Source organism: Xyrauchen texanus, chromosome 30 (assembly GCF_025860055.1).
Source record: "Xyrauchen texanus isolate HMW12.3.18 chromosome 30, RBS_HiC_50CHRs, whole genome shotgun sequence".
Classification (NCBI taxonomy): Eukaryota; Metazoa; Chordata; class Actinopteri; order Cypriniformes; family Catostomidae; genus Xyrauchen; species Xyrauchen texanus.
In genome coordinates this window covers 8826395-8843773 of record NC_068305.1, presented here as the reverse complement: position 1 = coordinate 8843773, position 17379 = coordinate 8826395, and the positions used below count along the sequence as shown (strand labels likewise).

General features: G+C 39.6%; 1 protein-coding gene across 4 annotated transcripts in view; it reads left to right on the top strand.

Annotated features, from left to right (window-relative positions):
- The first annotated feature begins 4635 nt into the window (after positions 1-4635).
- LOC127624135 (RAC-alpha serine/threonine-protein kinase-like) overlaps positions 4636-17379 on the top strand; it is a 38236-nt gene continuing 25492 nt past the window's right edge. The window contains exon 1 of one of the 4 annotated variants that reach the window (XM_052098818.1): positions 4636-4910. The gene's annotated coding sequence lies outside the window, so the exon portion shown is untranslated. Of the gene's footprint in view, positions 4911-16711; positions 16882-17379 lie in introns of those variants that run through there. The other 3 variants (XM_052098815.1, XM_052098817.1, XM_052098816.1) reach the window with 3 other exon arrangements.

Here is a 17379-nt window from a genome sequence, read left to right as displayed (position 1 = left end):
GTCTAGTCTTTTTGTCCTAATGTTTTATGTACTAATCTTAAAGAAAAAGAAAATCAAACCAATGATTACAAATATAAGAAAAAATGTTGTACACCAAGCAATGCTAGAATTAAATTGATAGCTGCTCTCAAAAAAGCATAGAATTCCAGGTGCAGTCAACACCATTCGCCATTCGCCTCTCCACAGATGCAAGTTAAGACTTTACTATGTAAAGTAGAAGCCATAAATCAACACTGAAAGCACTGCCGACTTCTCTGGGCTCGATCTCATCTTAGATGTAAAGTAGAACGGTGGAACCGTGTGTTTTGGTCCGGAGAGTCCACATTTCAAATAGTTTCAAACAATTCAGAACACAGCTGTCGTGTTCTACGGGCCAAATAGGAAAAGGACCAACCAAGCTGTTATCAGCGTCAGGTCCGAAAGTCAGTGCCTGCATGGGCCGGGGGTGTGTCAGTGCCCATGGCATGGGTAACTTGCACATCTGTGAAAACACCATGTATGCAGACAGAACAACAACACATTGTGGAGCAACATATGCTGCCATCCAGCACCGTTTTTCCAGGGACGTCCTTGCAGTTTCTAGCAGGACAACTTCAAATCACATTCTGCCTGAATTACAAGTGCATGGCGGTGTAAGCAGAGAGTGTGGTTGCTAGATTGGCCTGCCTACAGTCCTGACCTGTCTCCAATTGAGAATGTGTGGCGCATTATGAAGCGTATTAGATGGCAATGAAGACTATTGCAATGAAGCAATATTAACGAAGAATGTGAATTGCCAAAAAAAAAAGAAGAAGAATGTGAAAGTGGAGATTTATAGTGAAAAAAGAACTTGCACTCAACATACAATCACATTGCTTCTGAAGATATGGATTAAACCACTGGAGTCTTTTATGCTGCCTTTATGTGCTTTTTGGAGCTACAAAGGTCTGATCACTATTCACTTGCACTGTGTGGGCCTACAGAGCTGAAATATTCTACTGAAGATATTCAACTGTTCTGCAGAAGAAAGAAAGCAATACACATCTGTGATGGCATGCGGGTGACTAAATGATGAGAGGATTTTCATTTTTGGGTGAACTATCCCTTTAAGCTAGTGTTTTACTTATCTGGAAATTCAAATGAATGCCTGTTATCCACAGTACCAAGAAGGAATCATAATTCTGAATTGCCCAGAGCAAATGTGAAATAGCTGAGACATCAAAGTTTAGCAAGTGGAATAGACACTAATTTGATCTCCAGGTGATCATATAACTTGTTTTCACACTCTGCTGTTCTTTAACTAAATAAATGTTTTGTCCATGAATTGAATGTTACGTAGAAACCATTTAAAGAACAGAGACTATAGCCGCAGGTGCTGATTGTTTCTTCACACAGGGTCCTCAGAAGGTAAACAGCTCATTTCTGCTTAAAGATAGAAAGTCAAGTCAATTTGATTTGTATAGCGCTTTTCACAAAAGTCATTGTTTCAAAGGAGCTGTACATAAAATGATGCTATAACAGAAAATTAATAAATATAATGCCTATTATGTATTTATGTTTAGAACTATTAGTGGTTAAAATGAGTACACTAAGTAAGTGTTGTGGCTCAATGGTTAAACAGAATGATTTAGTAATAAGTTTTAGTGTTAAAATCCTTGAATTCATCCCGAGTTATCTGAGGAAATACATGTAGATGCATTGCCCTTTGATTTTGGCCAATGAATGCTTTTGTTAGTGATGAATTAATTTTCTGTGTAGTTCTTTTTTTTTTCAGAGAGTGTTATCCCTAATTTGACCAAATTGATATACGTATCATTCAGTGAGGAGCATCGCAGTCCGGCTGGAAGCTTATGGCATGTAATTTAAGTGAACTCCAACCTGAGCCCATGCTTCAGACATTGGCTCATGAAGAATCCCATGTCTTTGTGTTTGAATCAATTCATCTTCTGTGAAGTCTGTCTGGCACATGCTGCAGTTGGTCATCATCACTCAGCGACACAGTGGGAGTCGGACATCAGGCTGGACCGGAGATGGATCTAGCAGGCTCTGGTTTAGACAGGGAAGAAATAGAATAAAATAAGTGTAGATGCCATTCACTTTCAAGCAGGGTTAAAGAATAAGAGAAGTGTTTCTGGTTCCGGCAGACCTAACTAAAGCAGCATAACTATGAATTGAGGGATAAATTAGGTGTATGTCTGGCTGAATAAATAAGTCTTTGGTCTAGACTTTAACTGAGAGTGTGTCTGAGTTCCGAACACTGCTAGGGAGACTATTCCGTAGTTTAGGAGACAAATATGAAAATGATCTCCCTCCTTTTTTTGGATTTTGATATTCTCTGTATTGTTAACAGGCTGGAGTTTTGTGATCGTAGTGAGTGTGATGGATTGTAGCGTGATAGAAGGTAATTTAAGTACTTTGGAGCTAGACCATTCAAAGCTTTGTAAGTAATTAACAGAATTTTGAAATGACAGAAACTCATTCTTTCTCAAGTACACTATTTTAATGGCAATGTGTTTTATTTTGACACATAGAACCAACGTTTATAGGCTATATATACAGTATACACACAGTACTGTGAAAACTTTTAGGCACTTTTGAAAAATGTTGCATTGTGAGGATGTCTTCATGCCATAAATAGTTATTATATACTGTATATATATATTATATACTGTATATATATACACTCACCTAAAGGATTATTAGGAACACCTGTTCAATTTCTCATTAATGCAATTATCTAATCAACCAATCACATGGCAGTTGCTTCAATGCATTTAGGGGTGTGGTCCTGGTCAAGACAATCTCCTGAACTCCAAACTGAATGTCAGAATGGGAAAGAAAGGTGATGTAAGCAATTTTGAGCGTGGCATGGTTGTTGGTGCCAGACGGGCCGGTCTGAGTATTTCACAATCTGCTCAGTTACTGGGATTTTCACGCACAACCATTTCTAGGGTATACAAAGAATGGTGTGAAAAGGAAAAACATCCAGTATGCGGCAGTCCTGTGGGCTGAAAATGCCTTGTTGATGCTAGAGGTCAGAGGAGAATGGGCCGACTGATTCAAGCTGATAGAAGAGCAACTTTGCCTGAAATAACCACTCGTTACAACCGAGGTATGCAGCAAAGCATTTGTGAAGCCACAACACGCACAACCTTGAGGCGGATGGGCTACAACAGCAGAAGACCCCACCGGGTACCACTCATCTCCACTACAAATAGGAAAAAGAGGCTACAATTTGCAAGAGCTCACCAAAATTGGACAGTTGAAGACTGGAAAAATGTTGCCTGGTCTGATGAGTCTCGATTTCTGTTGAGACATTCAGATGGTAGAGTCAGAATTTGGCGTAAACAGAATGAGAACATGGATCCATCATGCCTTGTTACCACTGTGCAGGCTGCTGGTCATGGTGTAATGGTGTGGGGGATGTTTTCTTGGCACACTTTAGGCCCCTTAGTGCCAATTGGGCATCGTTTAAATGCCACGGCCTACCTGAGCATTGTTTCTGACCATGTCCATCCCTTTATGGCCACCATGTACCCATCCTCTGATGGCTACTTCCAGCAGGATAATGCACCATGTCACAAAGCTCGAATCATTTCAAATTGGTTTCTTGAACATGACAATGAGTTCACTGTACTAAAATGGCCCCCACAGTCACCAGATCTCAACCCAATAGAGCATCTTTGGGATGTGGTGGAACGGGAGCTTCGTGCCCTGGATGTGCATCCCACAAATCTCCATCAACTGCAAGATGCTATCCTAACAATATGGGCCAACATTTCTAAAGAATGCTTTCAGCACCTTGTTGAATCAATGCCACGTAGAATTAAGGCGGTTCTGAAGGCGAAAGGGGGTCAAACACAGTATTAGTATGGTGTTCCTAATAATCCTTTAGGTGAGTGTATATATATATATGTGTGTGTATATTGTCATTGCCATAATTGCAACTTGCTACATTGATATTTTGTATAGGTACCAGGAAGATGCATTGATGCTGTCTTATGCCGGGATATTTAAAAGGATGTTGGCTGATATATATGGTACGGTATTGTATGCTTTTTTTTTTTTTGCCAGGCTGATATCTCCAAATTCATATTTACTACTTCCAAAAATGATGTTTAGATACAGTATATGCTCTTCAGCTATGGACTTTTTTGGTCCTGTGGATGTTTAAATGACACTTTCTTCAAGCTAACTTTTCAAACTCACTAGTTCATTTATTTACTAACAATAAATAAACAATTTATTAACGGACACACACACACGCTTCACATAAATGTCCCCTTGGTTAAGAGTTAAAAAGAGATTAATAACTTTACAATAATGACAAAGAACTCATTTGCATTATAAATAATTTATATACAGTTATAACAACATGCATTTAAAGGTTGATTGCAATGCAATACTTGCCAAATAGTGGGACATTTTACCTCACATGTTATAAATGCTTAATTACACTTATTCAACAACAGTAACCTAATGCTGCTTTGAATACAGATGCTGTGATTGAGCAAAAAGACCTGGAAAATTACAGTATTTGGCTTGCTGGATAACAAATCTTAAATGTGACAATGGCCAACATCCTTTGATTGTAAGGCTCCACCCTCCCAGTTCTTCAATTTGGTTATTTTACTATGCAACATCGTAAGTGGATAATGCCTCTTTGAGGAAATGATCGGTAGTTTTAAGGAAATCTGACGTCACCGCGTGCGCAACTCATTCCCCTCTTACTGCATGATCTCACTGAAATATCCCGAACGAACGGAGGAAAAGCCGAATGAGGTGAAGGATGAAGAACACCGAGCAGGAGTGAGAGATCATAGGAGTTCTGCAGGACGCGCTTCTACTCAGAACATTGATGGAAATAAGTGGCACGATAAGACGCTTGAAGAATTTTGGAAATGAGCCGAAGTCACATCTGAAGTATTGGGGTATGGACATGATGTATATACATATGCATATCGATATGGTTTTTATGGCTTTTGTGTTAAAACGATGAATTTGCGGTTTGAGTCGATGGGTTGGACATAATGATTGACGAATGCATGTCAGAACTCATGATGTTTTGGGCTGGTCTGAACATGATCTGTAAAAAGTGAACGTCATCATATCACGTATAGCGATATTTTGTCGGATTAAACATCGGGTAGTTTATACACATGAGTGCTATTTGAAAAAAGCACTTCACCTCTAATGATGAGAAGAAATAGGTTTTATTTGGAGAGGAACCCACACCAGATTATGGTCGTGCTGGATGTCACCGAGTTCAGTCGTGAATACACTATAGGACTAGTCTACCTGCTTTTGACCAATGTATTGCATTGACTTGTTGGCTCCTAGACTTACTGTAGTTAGTTATGTAGGTCTAATTATATTTAAGTAATCTAAGTAACTGTATTCCACTACAGTTACAATTTAAATCATTGGTAATTAGAATACAGTTACTTTCAAAACATATTTTGATTACTGAAGAGATTACTTTGCATTTTATTGTCATTTGTTTAATTTATTATTTAGTGCTTTCAGATGGAAAACATTTATACTTATAAATGATGCGATCCAAAGTGCATTTGAACAGCGGTGAAACACTTTCTTATGATGTGTTACATTCATACGAGCAGACAGAGAAGTACGTTTAAAGTAAGTTTGGAGCAGAAGAAATAGAAATAAACCTTGTTGTCAGCTTTACGCTAAGCTAAAATGCTATTTTTAGCCATTTCATTTTTTTTTTTTGTAATCCTTAAATTTAATTAAAGGATTACATAAAAAAAAAAAAAACAATTCCAGTAAGATCTTTGATTTTAGGGCAAAAATCATATTCTTGATAATAATTTTAAAATGTTTTCCTGTAAAAATATCTAAAAATCTTGAACATGATCAATTAGATTGCATAAGATATTTAGGGTTTTCAGAGAATGTATTTTTAACATGTGTATTTTGTCTTACTGTGAGTTTTTATAGTCAAAACAAGTGAAAAAATCGACCAGTGCTGAAGAAGTAATCCAAAGTATTTAGAATATGTTACTGACCTTGAGTAATCTAATGTAGTAAGTTACAAATTTCATTTCACAGCATGTAATCTGTAGTGGAATACATTTCAAAAGTAACCCTCACAACCCTGTATATATACTGTATATATATATATATATTTACAGTACTGTGTAAAAGTTTTAGGCACTTGTGAAAAATGTTGCATACAGAGGATGACTTCAAAAATAATGCCATAAATAGTTTTCATTTATCAATTAACATCATACAAAGTCCAGTAAACAATAAAAAGCTAAATCGATATTTGGTGTGGCCACCTTAGCCTTTAAAACAGCACCAATTCTCCTAGGTACACCTGGACACAGTTTTTCTTAGTTGTTGGCAGATAGGATGTTCCAAGCTTCTTGGAGAATCCGCCACAGTTCTTCAATCTATTTAGGCTGTCTCAATTGCTTCTGTCTCTTTATGTAATCTCAGACTGACACAATATTCAGTGGGGGGCATCGTGGGGGCCATGACATCTGTTGCAGGGCTCCCTGTTCTTCTATTCTAATCATTTCTATTTGCAAAAGGAATGTTTGGGGGGTGAACATTGAGATTTGGTATTGACACACTAAAGCTGAAGATATAAATCACCATCTTAAGACAAATGCTTTTGTGAAACATCTTATGTGCCTAAGACTTTTGCACAGTACTGTTTATATATATATATAAATTACTCCAATACATATACAGTCACGTTTTGAGTATTGAGTGTAAGTTCACTCTTGAAAAGACACTTCACTCGACCAGATGAAAAGAAACAATGGAACTTCTAATCCAATAATCAAATTATTGTATCTGATTTCTTGTGCTAAAACTGATTAATACCATTGATAACATGCAAAATGTAATAATTTCTCAAGTGAGCAGTTTTGTTGCCTCAAGTGTTTTTTTATTCGTACACTGAGTGTACGCTGAGCTGATCTAGAAACTATCAAAATGAAAATCCTGCTCAAATGGCCAAAAATATGAAACTGTTATGGTCTGTATGTTCAGATATTTATATCACTGTTCTGCTTTATATTTACAGTACTTTATTTTTACTTACTATAAGTAGTTGAATCTGTATTTGTCCATGTCATTTTGCACTTGTTTGGAATGCTCTGATCTTCAGTCCCCATGTAAGCAATTCTATTATCTCAGAATGGTCATTCAGTGTTTGTTACAAACTCGTGCATTAAGGAAATATTCACAGAGCAACCAACAAACAACTTCAATTTTCTTCGTCATGAGTGATTGAGAATGCAGATGCAAACTGTTCCACATCGGACATATCTGTATGATAAAACAAATAAATAAAAAAAACCTTCAATGGCTACGATTTGATATTATTATAAATAGAAATCTGTCCAAAATGTACAGAATGCACAATATTAAGATGAAACCATTAACTGGTATTTTCCAAATTGAAATATCTCATAGACTGTCAATGTTTCGTTGAAACGGATGCTGGAACTTCATGATGATGAACCAGTTTTTGGGAAAACTACATTTAAAAGTGTGAAACAGAGATACACGCAGTGATTGCGGAAGCCAACACAATGAGCAAATAAAAGGCCTTTGCTCGAAATGTTAAATTACAGTGCTGTTTGTCCTGGCTACAAACATGCTGACAGACTTAAGACCACACGGCCTACAAATGAGAATAGAAGTCTGACTAAAAGCTGCAGTTCTCTCCACATTACCTGCTTTAAACAATGAGTGAAGTATTCATCTGACTTTGCACTATTTTCTTTAGTGCTATGAGCAATGCAATTATGAGTCATTAGGGCAATGCATGACAAGTTATTGGAACAGTTCACCCCAAAATAGAAAATTCTGTCATTACTGAATCATCTCGTGTTGCTCCAAACTTTTCTTATTCATATGGAAAACAAAAGGATATGTTAGGCAGAATGTCATCTTTAGTCATCAATGAATTTCATCTAATCATTTTATTTCCTTGCAATGATTGAAAAACCTTGAGGGTGAGTAAATTATTATGTTTCATTTTTGGGTCAGCGATCACTTTAAAACATTGATCCAGACTCCAGACCTCTAAATTGCTTACGTTTAAGGACTCATGTAACTCTGATAAACCAGAGTTGGCTCTGTTGCTAGGAATAGTAAGGTCAGTCAGTACTAAGCAACTGTAATGTAAGTGATGTAAGTGAGGAGTGCCAAAATGTGTCTAATACCTGATGATGTGACATGCACTACCCCATATTTTAAATGTATGCCACTTGTTGGGTTAGTTTGTATAAGAGGTTGCAATGGTCCCTGTTGCCTTGTCATGCCTCTCAAATTTGGTGAATATCAGAGAACACATTATGCAGTTAGCCATTTACAGCCTGGTTTGAGAGTGGTTCAGTACAATTGATTTGTCAGTACAGCAGCCACTCATGTGGCCATTTATCACAGTTTATGGTTTTGCTATGAACACCCACCCCGGTTGTTGCCTGTTTTATTTCTGGAAGTGTTTGGAACATTTTTCAATGTGGTGGTAAATCAAGGTTTCATGTTTTCTGTGTGGAGCCTGACCAGTAGACACAACTCCCCTGAGTGTAGAATGTAGGAAAAAGCCAGAAATATTTGCCATAGCTCTGTAAATGTCTGCTAAAAGTTCAGCCTGTCAGTGAGCCTTGAAAATTGGATTGGTTTGATTAATAAGATTTCTTCCATTACCAAAATGAGAGGGATTGCCATCAGCCCCACAGCAATACAAAATTACCAATGGAATCACAATACGACTACTAATCATTACAGTAGCCAGTCAATCCTTACTTAATGTTAGAGAGTCTTGGGAAATTTAAACTAGCTGCAGATAATCTTTTCATGAATTGGAGGATTAGTTCTAGAGTTTCTAACACAATTTTACATAAATCACATCTCTTTTTTCACACACCGTCAAAGTTTTATCCAGTAAGAAATGTTGAAAATGAAATTGAAAGGTGCAAGGCTCACTGGCCAAAGACTGTTCTGATGTTGAGAGAGAAAACATGACCCGCTTTTGAGAAATTCTTAAAAGAAAAGCTTCCTCGTCCTCAGGCTGAAAAAATCTGGTGGCTCTTTCAAGGTGGTCCATTCTCAACCAGGGGTATAGCGGTTGCTAAGGAACCAGACGTAAAAACAAACAGCCCTCTAAAAGCAGTAATTCAGGGCCATTTTGTCTTTCCCAGAATAATCAGAATTCAGAAGATGCATCTGGAAATTAGTTTTATATTTGGTCTGGTAAATACCCCCTTAATATACTGTATATTTACATATATTTCTTTTCTTATCTGCTACTCTGCTACTCTACTACTCTTCCAGGTCCAAGTGTGAATCAAAGCGAAATCAACAATTTTATGAGTGGAAGATAGCTTATAATGTTTTATTTTACATTAAAACATTAAAAACGTGAAAACAAACACACACACACAAAAAAAGTGTGGGTGGGTTGTTCCCCACTGGGTGTTTGCCATCAGTCCAGGGGGACCTATAAAATATCAGGGGCTTGGCAGAATAGATCAGGGGCTTAAGCCTCCCACGATGCCACTGGAAATGTGTAAAAATTTTTAACCTCCTGAGACCCCCGTGTGACTTCTGTGTGCATTTTCCATTTCCGCTTTTTTATTTGTAACTAGTAGTACCCAATGAACATCAAATTGTTTATTATGTGTCCAGGAGTGTTGGTTATTCATGATTTTGAGATGTTATAGACATTACAGCAAATTTTCTGTAAAGCTGAATAAATCATTCTTATTCAAAGTAATGACCTGCATCATCCAATCACTGCCAACCATGTTAAAATAAAATGATACATTATAAAATTCTGAATATATGCTGTGATTATCACTGTCCCATTTCTGCCAAATATGTTGAGTGGTCCAAACATCATCTGCAGCCTGAAACTGAAATTTTGGTCTGATTTTAGGAGTGAATGCAATTGCATAGAAAGACATAGGATGTCCCCTTGCTCCCTTTTTAGTGAATGACTTAAGCTCCAGTATGTTGTCTGTCTACACTGGTCTCAGAACAGATTTGAAATGCAGCTTATTTGCATCCTAATCCATATAAAGCCTCTGAAAGCTAAATTTTTGTATGAAATTGATTCTCTATGTGAAAATGCACAGTAAATTAATAGGAATGCATTTACTAATGTTAACTAACTGTGAATTGTTTGTTAACTATCTGTTTTACTATGACTTGAATCAATACAGTAATTAATTAACGTTCCGTTATTAGCTTTAATTTACCTTGGAGCAAATGTAAGTGTTGTTGCAAATGTTATATGTTCATTTGGGAATGAATGCTGACACGGTTTAATCAATAACATGCACTTCTGCAGATTTATGTATGGATTAAAAAAAAGAAAAGAAAAAATAAAACACTGTGGGTCAAGTCTCGGTTACGTACGTAACCTCGGTTCCCTGAGACGATGTTCAAAAAAACGATTTTTTTTTAGCCTGTTCGTGTCTCGTTCCCTTCGTCTCAGGGAACCGAGGTTACGTACGTAACCCAAACATTCCCTTATGACTCAGTTCACTTGACATTGTGTATTAACGCATATGGGGAACAGAACGCCGCTCTACACGACATAACTTCCCAGAGAGGAAACATAGTGGCGCAGTGTTATGAGTGATTCTCATAAGTGAGTGATTCTCATGATGGCCAGGAGGAGAGCGCTCATAACGAATATATGAACTACAGTCATATAGTATAATTAACTCCTTATGAACCCAGTCGGGAAGGGAGTTTATTTATAATGAAAGTGCTTGTAACTTTATGGTAATTATAACGGCCTGAATGCAGGCGGTTGTGTAAATGATGAGGAGCCCGTACTTAAAGGGAAGGGCATAAGTATATATATATATATATATACATATATATCAAAGACTTGCTCATCCATTTGTCTGAGGAGCTTTGCTTGTAATACCTGGAGCACTGCCATTGCGTGGAGTGCTGATTCAGCTTGTCCTGACGCTGAGTGGGCTTTTTCCGCCAATGTGGATGTCTGTCTAAACGGCTTAGAAGGATGTACAGGGCTTGATGTCCACGCCCTGTTACACGTAGGACAGAGATGTGCCGTTACCGCCGCCTCCACAGGGGGCAGTTGGGCATAGCCGTTCTTTTCCCCATGGTCCACGTTCGGGAGAACGGCGTCACTGCACATGCACGCTGAGAAGGGTGCGTGCCAGTACTTAGATTGTTCACTGTGCACTTTGTGGAAAAACGGGGCAGATCTGCGGGACGCTCATCCAGACGAGACTGCCCAGGTTCCTCTGGGCGAGACCACTCGAGGTTGAGTTTTTCAACCGCCTTTGTAAGGACGCCTTTGTCAGTGGTACGTAAACGGTTCCTCGCCTTTGCCAGGGGGAGGGGCGGTAGCATCATCCACTGACCATATGCCTGATGCGGCGAGAGACATCATCATCATCCCCAGCATCAGATCCACTAAACAAGACGAGGCTGCACACATCTTCAAGGGCGATTTGTGAGCGAAGCGACTTGAGACTCATGTCCTCACAGTGAGGACAGTTTGTCTCCATGAGAGCTGACTCTGCATGGGTACGGCCCAGACAGAAAACGCAGCTCTCGTGTTTGTCACTCGCACAATGAAACAGGCAGGGCTCAAATACCATAGCCAATATTAAAATATTGGCGTTATTATAAAGAGGTTTCAAATAGGTTGTGTATGCAGGCACTCCCATATGTGGTATATACGCAATGTCTTAAGGGAACTCTATTCACTATTACAAATGACCCGGTAAAATCCCGCTTAAACGTACTCAAGCACACATTACTCCCATAGGCTGTCATTGGAAAATAGCTAACGTGTTTCAGAGTAATGGCGGCAGGGCAACAGTTGCTAAGACAGAATTGGTCAGAAGCACTTTTAAGGCAAGGCTTAGCAAGTGTCAATTAGGGCTGTCGATTTATGCAGTAAAATGTATGCAATTAACATGACTCCTGACCCATAACTAAATTCCCTAATAAAATTACAAATTTTTCCTACCAGCAATGTAAGCTTACAGTACATGCGTTTTTATGAGCGTTGTCAGCAGGGGGCAATCATCATTCCTCAACAAATGCAACACAGCCACAGAATGAGAACCAGTCACACAGGACCCATTCTTGACAGGTATACAAAGCACAACATAATACTGGGAACTCGAAGTCGCAATTTTCAAAACTACTTTTAATTTGAAACAGTGTTCTAAAAACATGGTGCTCTTGATGCGAAAAACCATCTAAAAGCATCCATCTAATGCATATGATCATAGACAACAATATAATTAAAAAAACAAACAGAACATCCGAACACACCCTGTGAGAACAGGACAAATGGATTGTTGTCAACTGAAGGCTTATGTACAATGATTTGGAAATAAAACAAACAATAAATCGACATAACTTCAGACTGATCCCACAGTGAAATCGGTGAGTGCTTGTCAGTGAGTCAGCATAATGAGGCCGATCCTAGGGTACCAGAATGCTCAGGAACAACATGCAGACTTCCCATGTGATCATGTTGAATGTTTTACTCGTCTGCCACAATAATACAATATATTTCAGTCTATATTTTGGATTTATTATATATAGCCTATAATTATTTCAATTATGTTTAATGTTTTATTTATGTTTAAGTATCTTTATTTGGGTGCCATATATCAAGTACTGATATATGCAATTAATTAATTTGCAAGCAATGTTATTACTTCCATAATAATTCCACACTTTGTATTGGTTGACAGTTCTAGTTTAAATACTTTATCCTATATACCAGATTAAATTGACAATTATAAGAAAGCCATTCTTTAAGATTGATTTACCAAATAAGTGTAAACAATGTGACTTTGTGCAAAAAAATCTAAATATTGCTCTGTTTGTTTGAGTATCCTGACCAGGGGTGCGTTTTAGGTACAATGTTGTAACTCACTGCTAAACCACCATAGTACTATTTAGGGGTGGATAAAAATATAGTGTTTCCGATGCATTGCGATCTTCATTTGAACAATCACAATTCTCTAAATGTTTATATTTCACTCAACAGTGTATATACAAGTATACAGCAGCAAGATTTTTTAGTGTGTGTTGAGAGCAATTTGTTCCATAGCGTGTCCAGAGACAAAATCCACACGACCCATTTTTTATTGAATAATGTCTCTTTTAATACCCCCCGTACAAAAATCGAGCATTCATGGCAAATTTGCCACTGAATTTTCACATGCAAATGAGCTTTGCAGCAAACTTGTTGCCAAATGTTTGCTGCAGGTTCACCACTAATGGTGAAGAGCTGCAAACTTCTGGCAAACATTTGCCTTGAAAATAAGGAGTGGCAGATTTGTGGCAAGTTTGCGGCTAGTTTGCCAGACTTCAAGGTGCCTTTTTATTCTCTACACATCAAAAACAAAAAAGAAACATTTAATTCTAATCATGCATGGGACAAATGAGATAAAGCCATTAGAGTCCTGTCTCATTATCATGCTTTCACGCTGAGCAGGATGAAGACGAACACAGAGGATGTCGGTTAACCCAAATGCAGTACTTTTATGATGAAGATAAACAATAATAAACTTAAAAACTCCACTGATAAATAAACAAAAGTAAAGAAGTCACAATAATAACAATATTAGAGATAATGATACACAGCACTTATCTTGGGAAAAAGAGCATGTTGAGGTCAATGCTGCAATTGATGTGAATAGACCATGACTGGAGGGAAGTGGTGCATATAAATAGAGTCCTTGAATAGTGTGTGATTGGTGACAGGTGATGCCAATGATGGTTGTGAATGAGAGCGGGTGATGGTAGAGGACTGGGAGACAGATGGGGTGTGACAGTAGCCCCCTCTACAGGGAGCTCTGGAGGCACGGGATGGGATCTGGTAGCTTGGGAAGAGGATACAAGAAGGGCAAGTAAACCAGGGTGGAGCAGAGGGGCCAGGTGGACAGCCAGGCGATGAAGTAGGAGCCGCTGGACGCAGAGACTCCGAAGGTGGAGTTGCTGGGGATGGAGACTTAAGATCCTGAGCTGCCGGGAACAGAGGCTCAAGAGGCTGAGCTGCCAGAAACGGAGACTCAAGAGGCTGAACCACAGAAGGTGGAGGGTCAGGGGGCTGAGCTGCAGGAGGCTCAAGAGGCAGAACAGCAGGATGTTCAGGGGGCAGAACCACAGGAGGCTCAATAGGCAGAGCAGCAGAAGCTCAGGGGATGGATTCTAAGGGGGCGGAGCCGCAGGGGGCAGAGCGGATGGAACTGTAAGAGTTGGAGTGGGCCGGGCCAGAATAGGAGAACAAGATGGAGCCGCAGGAGTCTCAGGAGGTGGAGTGGGTGGAGGTGCAGTAGGAGAAGCAGAAGGAGCTGCAAGTTTCTTAGGAGGCAGAGCAGCAGTAGGGAAAGCGGCAGAGCCGCAGGAGTCTCAGGAGACGGAGACTCAGAGGGCGGGAAAGCTGGGGTGGTAGAGTCTCCAAGCGCTAGCTCTGGGACGGACAAGGCTCCAAGTGCTATCTCTGGGACGGACAAGGCTACAAACACTAGCTCTGGGATGGATAAGTCTAAAAGCCCTAGCTTGGCTAACGGACCATGGCAGGCGTGGGTGCTGGCTTGTGGGCCGTGGCAGGTGTAATGGGGAACTCCACCATGGAATCCACTGTAGGAGTGTTGGCCTCATATAAAAAAATATATATGAAATATAATGTTCAGTATTATTTATTGATTGAATATATAAATTTGTTCATTTTTTAAAAGCCAAGCAAAATGTAATCAAAATGATGATAATTATTTTTGTAAAATTTATATTTTCGTAATGTACCTAGCATTTGCTGGGAAAGAATTTCTTTCATATGTGAGCAAAAGGAACATTATAACTGAAATATACCCATATGAATTTATCCCAAATTGGATCAAATCGAAATAGGAATCGAATCGAACAGCTGGTGAATCGAAAACGATAAAAATATGGAAATCTGTATTAATACCCAGCCCTAGTACTATGCATTATTGGAGAAATTAACTAGGTAGTCACAATTGTTTCCCAAAATGGCAGTAACTATTTTGCACATCTGTCGTTTGAACCACATGGGTTCAACAAAAAAATCTGTTGTTAATGACGACATGCAGGGGTAGATTAAAGATTTCAACATGTATTGAATGGATGAAAAATTATAGCCTGTTTACATGGACACTAGAAAGCTGTTTTTTTTTGCAAGAAACCTGCTTAAGACACGTAAGTAGAGTCTGCGTTTTTATGCACTGTGAAAACAGCATTCTCGCAATCCCCCATATACAATACATATAACTTGGTATGTTATAGCAAAAATCGGTTAATGCTGAGTGAAATTTAAAACACTGCCCGAGAGGGGGCCTAGGTAGCGAGAATTGACGCTGACTACCACCCCTGGAGTCACGAGTTCAAATCTAGGGCATGCTGAGTGACTCCAGCCAGGTCTCCTAAGCAACCAAATTGGCTCGGTTGCTGGGGTTGGTAGAGTCACATGGCGTAACCTCCTCGTGGTCACGATTTGGGGTTCTCGCTGTCAATATAGCATGTGGTAAATTGTGCGTGAATCGCAGAGGGAAGCATGAGCCTCCACATGCTGTGCAACCTCTGAATCATGCTCGTCATTGATTATGCAAACGTGGTTACTTCCTAGTATCAATGCAGATATGAACGTGGGCCTCTCACGCTGCCGTCGCAATGTGCTCCCTGTCGCACCACGAGGAAAGGTAAACACACTAAAACCAAAAAAAAAATTGCCGCAAAGAAGTGCCGCATGCCAGTGAGTTGCCGATCCTAGGGTGCCGGGACTTTCGGCAACAGCATGCCAACTTCTTGTGTGATCATGTTGCATACTGCGGGTTCACTTGGTGAATGTGCACACATACGAAAATGCGGACTCTTCAAAAACCTTTAAGCACAAATGCCCACATAAGCGGCATTCTCTGACAGAAACCTTGGTGTGTTAAATTGATTTCTCTTAATCGGATGCACAAATGCACTTGCATGACATGTCTTATAGAATTAAAGATAAATATGGAATGAAAGATATAGAAGTCAAATGACGTCAACACCATAAATTAACGAGACAATTTGCTTCTAATCATAGGCGGAAAGCTGTTGTAGTTCCAACTACACAACTTTGCGATGCTGTTTGCGAATTATTCATAAAATAGTAACATTAGCTCAACTACAGTTTGGAGGGTAGCACTATTGTTTTGTCCCACCAATGAAAAATGGTGGGGGTTGTGCTAGGGAAACCTGTTTGAAACAAGTCATTAGTTTTGCAATTCCGATGCACACTTGCACACAATGACACACTTTACCTTTAAACACATAAAGACATCCTTACGAGGCATACCAAGAGTTGACAAGCTAGTTAAAAATTTTACGCACACAGATGTGCAATATGTCATTAAGGGTAACTAGGCACTGGCTTCCCCTAAAAACTGTGTGACTGATGCATCTTCCTTCCTCTGAGCCACGAGCAAGGGCAGAAATGTTGAATGAGGCGGGTGGCCTCATTGGCCTCCCCAGGGGCCTCTTTCTCTCACTCACTCACTTCATACGTGCAACGTGACCTTCCGTGAGGCCATTGAGTTCATTTGGAGTACTGCAGTGAGCACAGGATTGGCCGTCCGCCCACTTTTTAACTCTCGCTCTCTTTCTCTCGTAGCGTGGCTGCTTTTGGGAGGGGCCAGGCTCCGAGACAAGCTGCAGTGGCAGCACTAGTGGCTGACAGTGAAGTAGACACACATGAGACTTCTCTGGTGTGTGTGTTTGTGTGTGTGTGTGTGTGTGAGAGAGAGAGAGAGAGAGAGAGAGAGAGAGACAGACAGAGAGATAGAAAGTAGTTATGCCTGAGAGTTGTAGGTCTGTGTGCTCCTTGGTATTTGCTTGGCATCATTGTGAGTAAGTGGTTCTTCAGTGTGTATTTTCAGAGTGTTGGAAATATTGTCATGACAATTGTAATAGATTAAGTTATTGCATGTCAGCTAGCCTGTTTTTGGTGCAGCTTTTGCACATATGTTGGCACCCTTGTGTTGGTAATGGTTTGCTGTGTGTATGTGCTAGTGTGTTTTGTATCAGAGGAGATGAGGAATACCTACATCTAGGAGGAGCTGGTCTGTGGGCCAGGAGGCAGGGGGAGGGGAGCTTCACATAAGGCTGTTGTTGCAGACAGTTGTGAGGCAGGGGAATGCTGTTCTTTCTCACTGCATTCCAAGCAGCCCGAGTCTGCATAGCTGTGGGGTGCATCAAGGGCGGCAGGTTTCTATGGACAGACTTTAGTATGAGCTAAAATCAAAGCAATTCCCTTATTAGCTAGTACTGGTTCTAATACAGCTGTGCCATTTAAAACTGCAGCAAAAATGTTGTCAAATTGTTTATGAACCCTGATTGAAAAAAAAT